This window comes from Columba livia, chromosome 16, assembly GCF_036013475.1.
Source record: "Columba livia isolate bColLiv1 breed racing homer chromosome 16, bColLiv1.pat.W.v2, whole genome shotgun sequence".
Classification (NCBI taxonomy): Eukaryota; Metazoa; Chordata; class Aves; order Columbiformes; family Columbidae; genus Columba; species Columba livia.
The window spans coordinates 3858095-3863355 of NC_088617.1; the positions used below are offsets into that span (position 1 = coordinate 3858095).

General features: G+C 40.9%; 1 long non-coding RNA gene across 2 annotated transcripts; it reads right to left on the reverse strand.

The window, feature by feature from the left end:
• Positions 1–1256: 1256 nt before the first annotated feature.
• Positions 1257–4051, reverse strand: LOC135575537 (uncharacterized). Of its 2 annotated transcripts, none has more exons than XR_010466492.1 (3): positions 3330–4051; positions 1823–1865; positions 1257–1624 (listed from the first exon to the last, which is right to left on the reverse strand). It is a non-coding gene; the product is annotated as an uncharacterized LOC135575537 (long non-coding RNA). The 2 variants fall into 2 exon arrangements; XR_010466493.1 differs by having other exon boundaries at positions 1823–1896.
• Between the last annotated feature and the right edge of the window lie 1210 nt (positions 4052–5261).

Consider the following 5261-nt stretch of genomic DNA (forward strand, 5'->3'; position numbering starts at 1 on the left):
TCCAGAATATTTTGGCACCTCTACTGTCCATAGTACATTGTCCTGGTGTTTTTCTTGGGTTGCTATGTGATATTTTAGCTAGATAGTTATCAGACAAATATCCCGTAGTGCAGAAACATGAAATCATTACAAGACCCTGGAAGAAAAAAGTAAAATCAAACTAAACACAAAATAAAGCAATATCCTGTGAACAAGCGATCTGTCTGATACCATTCTTCTGCTGGAGGCATCTCCATTAAGTTCAAGTGACAGCAGATGGAAAGCAGGATGCAGAGAGGCCTCTAGGAAGACTTCTTCGAGCCTGTGCTAAAGTTGCTTTTAACTACAATAACTAAGTCAATTAGAAAGTAATTTCAGCACTAATGAAACAACGAATGATTGATCCTTAATAGTCTTGGCAGGCAATCCAGCCCAGTAAATACAGCTGTACAAAAAAAGGCAATTCAAAATTACAAGATGTCAGAAGTTTAGGGGGTTTGTGCTTGTGAGTACATATAGATATGTGAACGTGTGTCTGTTTTCCAAAATCAAAGCATTTCAGTTTGGGATTGCAAATGAATATCTTAACAAGCTGAATTCTTACTCCCAGCCATCCCTGCGGAACCCAAAATGTGCTCAGGCTGGCAAATCTGGTTTCAGATCCCCGGCGGAGTTCGGAGCACTTCACTGTGCACACCAGGTGCCAGGTGACCATTTTTCTCCATGTAGCAGTGTGTTTTGTGCAGAAGTAGGGATGAAGGAAGCATAAAACCATACATGTATGATAGATATATATTTCTCTCCATATATACATATAGAGATGTATATGCATTTCTAGATGCCTCTGCCTTGACAAGGCGATAGGCCAATGCATTATCCTCTTCTCTTTCCTGTGGCTTCTATTCCTCTCTCTGGTTGTAAATGCAGTATTGATGTTGTGGTGTCTCAGCCTACAAATCTAATCCCAGATGAGATTAGAAATCTTCTCTGCAGCAGGAGGAGAATCCCAGGCCGGAGGGATTCAGCCTGAATCAGCTGCTGAGACAGAGGTGTTTCTGAGCTTTTTGTCCAAAGGATTTCAATCCTGGGACTAGGCAGGTATTTCCTTCACCCTGTACAGCAGCGCGGAGCTGCCGGGGCTGCAGGACACTCCAGTGTGAGCGAAGGCAGGTGCCCAAAGCTGATGCAAAGCAGAAGAGTTAAAACACCTGTAGGTGTTTTCTCTGCAGTGAAAACTGTTTCAGCAAGAACTCTTTAATATAAGTATGCTGTCCACACACAGACACAGTTTGAAACTTAATACTAGAGCAGAGCTGCTTGTGTGTTAAGATTATCTCATAGAGGTTTGACTAGCAAGAGGAATATCCTTAGTTTTTCTGTAATCCCAGTGAAACCTGATTGCAGCTATCCTTTTTGCAAGGACGATGGGAGTTCTGGGATCTCTGTTTCCAGTGAAAAATGCCAAAGTTTGGCTCATCAGGACAGTTACATCACTGTCGATGCAGGACAACTCCACTGGGCATGGTGAAGCTCTTTCTTCTCAGGCAGTCAGTGCTGTGCTCAACTTGGCAATGCAGCTTCTCCCGGGTATTTCTCTGCAATGGTTGTGTGAAGATGCCAGGATCAGACTCTGCTACCTTCGGTCCTGGACACAAACACAGACACAGTCTTAAAGAGTTTGATCTACTCGTTTTAACCATGCTTTATTCTTCCCATCTGAGGATTTCAACGTACTTTAAAGCTACGTTCATAGTGCCTGATCATTTCGGAGGCAACTGCTTCCTTGAGGACTTGGGCTCAGAAAAGCAACACACCTGTGATCTGTGTGAGTGTCACTGCCTACCTTGCACTCCTTCCGTCATTCCTGTGTCCTGTGTCTTCTTTCTCTGTGAAATTACATGGAAAGGTGCAATTTAACTGCAAAAGAATCGCAACACACGGAACAATTGGCCAGACTGAAACATTTACTTAAAGTTGTTTGCTTGTAGCATCCTTTCACTTACTGCAAGACACTTTTTTTTCAGTTTTAATCCGGGCATATGAGGGCTGCATCTTACAGATGTTGCAGGTTTAAGCTACCCTGAGAACACACCACCTTCCTTACTCCTGGGACCCCTGAGCTCGGTTTTTCTCATAATGTGTTTGGTCTGTCTCTAGGGAGGCTGCTGTAAAATGATTGCTGAGCCCATCTCCAGTTCATTGCTGCTAATTAAACACCTCTGCTTCAGTGCTTGCTCACTTCATTTTTTTTTTGTTATTTTTTTTTGTTCCCTTTTTTTCCCCTTTTTTTTTGGCCAGTTCCAAGAGGATATTATTTTTAGCTCCGGAGGGTTAAAGGGGAAGGGAATTGTGCCAGAATCAGGTTGTTAGGAGATTGAGAGAGAGGAAAAAATGCGGGGGGCGGGGCTAGATCTGCAATGATTAAAATTCCATCTAATAATAAGACAGAAAGCTCTGGTGCACGGGCCCAGCCTAAATTAAGCTCCTGAATTAGGAGCGCTTTCCAAAATTCCTCTCTAGACAATTTAATTAGGCAACAGGTATTTCCGGAGTCACACAGTGGTTCCACTTGGCAATAAATAAAGCCTCCAAGAATTTTTTACCGTAGAATCACACGAAGAAAACAAAACAAAACATTCAGCGGGAGACAGAGCAGCGTGTTGTGAAATTGGCCTGACTTTGCACCCCGCAGGCAGACTCTGCCCCCTCCTTTTCCACCCCAGCCCCTGCCCAGCTCTGGTAATAGATGGTGTAACCAGCACAATCCCGATTATTAGGGGGCCAGGGGGTTAATCTCTAGGTTGCTATCTGATAAAGTCCATATCCAGGCACTTGTATTCCACAGCCTATTGATAATCTTGGGGGTTTCCTATTATTTAGTGTCGGTGCTGGATTGAGGTGTACAGTCTGCAGTCCTGGCACAAACGATGTGATCCATCTAAGTCAGCTTTGCTCTTTTCTTATGCTGTTCATTCCTGCCGCCCCCCCTTCGCTCCCTGGTGCAGTGATTAAGGATGCTGGATCCGCAGCTGCTCCTGACAGTGCTGAGCACTGAGAGAGGTGATGCTGTCGCCTTAGACAGTCTGGAGAACGGGAGAAAGAGGGACTGGAATGAAGAGAGAACCTTTTTGCTTCCCCGAAACATCTAATCCATTATCATTATTAAGAATAATTTTATTATTTAAAATTATAATATAAGAAATAATAAAGTCAATTGTTTCATTTTATTGTCCAAATGATCTTTCTAAAGTATGAAAGCAAGACTTTTACCCCTCTCTCCAAAAAATCTACCCAGACTTTGCTGTGCTGAATAATGTGTAGTGACCCACAAAAGAAATGCATTCTTTTACCTGAAAAGTATAACTGGTGTTATTCCAGACACAGAACAAGTGTAACAACATACACCATGTACTGGTAGGAAAAATGGGAATTTCTGGAATTCCCAGAAAACATTCCTTCCAGCCACACTAATTTTCTTATTTTTCTTCTTTCTACTGGCTGGTTTTATACTAATTCCTCCTGAATTCTACTACCAAACATTAGATGCTGCCTTGACAATGCCTTGGAAACTCTACATGACTGAAAATATTCTTTAGATTTCCTTGGGGTGAAAAAGAGAGAAGTTATAAACAAGAGTTATTAAGAGAGTGTCCGAGTCATAGACACCCAGCTCCTGTGGAATATTGACCTGTGTGACATCATTAAGTGACCTCATAAGTCTCTATTGGAGAGTAATGTCTTCACCAGCAGCCTTTCCAATATCAAAGGCTGGATGGACAGACAAGCTGAGCAAACCCAAATTCAAATTAAGCACCCAGAATGAATGGAAATTTGGAAAATTCTTAAGAATACTTAGTGCATGAGAGTCAACTCAATGTCCGTGAGAAGAATGTTTGTTTCTCACATGGATGTTCTAAACTTTAACAAACATGGTCTCTAGTAACTATTAACTATTGCCAGAAAGAACTGCCTAATGTTTTGGGAAATGGCATCCTAGCCTCTGAGCAGTCCTCTGCCCTTCTTCTTGTGTCCGAGTGCTCAGGTTAGCAGGGCGTTGAGGATAAAGCATCAATTTTTGCACCAGGCTGGAAGAAAAGAGAGTATTTCAGTTCATTCTTGTTTCGAGAGAACTTTGAAATTATTCAAATGTAGCTGTGTTCCCATGTAATATATAATAATGATTTCATTTAAATCTGAAGGGATTCTTCTAGTTGCAAGACTTATTACTCCATCTTAATTAAATATCCATTGATTTCCAAAACAAAGGAAAACACTCATGCTTGTTGAGATTTTACTGTGATATCCAATATAACATGGGTCTATTGTATGGTTTAATCCTCTGCACATTTGCATTTAATAAAGGACAGTTAATATATAGCAAAAGATTGTTTAATAAAACGTAATCAGATGGCAAAACAATCACTGGAAATGGTAAGAAGGTAAACTGATGGTTAGTTTAAAATCAAACTGGACAAAGCTCCCGCCACTGAATTCAAGGGCAGTTCTGTCATTTGATTCATGTAGAGCAGTTCCAGTCCCACACCGCTGTGCAGAAAACCACTTTGTGCTGCTAGCGGGGTATTGTGGGGACCCTGATAGGTTGTGCTACTATGGAATGAAACTTATTGCAATTGCTTATGGTGGTATAACAGCTCCTTTGTGCAACCCGCAGCTTGGCATCTTGCTTTCCCAGTGCTTTGTATGAGGCTGGTGCATCTGACACAGTGAGGGAGTCGCAGCCCAAGTCAGAGACTCAAGAATAATTCGCTGCTTTATTGAGCTTGATTTTCTTCTGTAAATCTACCCTGTAGACCTTAATGTATGTAGACTTTCTCTGAGGCCTTTTGTTTCACCCAAAACTAATATCAAATTGGAAGTCAATTAAAAAATATTATTAGGAACATCATATCATTTTCATGGGATAGACTCTTTTCCTTTATTTTTTCTTTTTCTTTTTCTTTTTTTCTTTTTGGCTAATACATAATTGGAAATACTAAAAAAACAAAAGATGTATTTTTAATCTAACTTGTTTTTGGTTTAGTCCACAGGGGAAACGTTGAGGTCTCATGTATTTATACAGCTAAGACATTTTAAGGGACTATTTGGAACAGTTAGTAAGTCTGAGAGTCAAGGCTGGAAAGCATTAGCCCAGAAACTCTGTTTAATACGGACTTGATGATACGTGCTATAAAATCATTGCCTTGGAAAAAAAACATTAAAAAAAGAGAGAGAGAGGAGGAAAAGAACTAAAAAAAAGCCTCTCAGCTCTCACTTACCTGAAT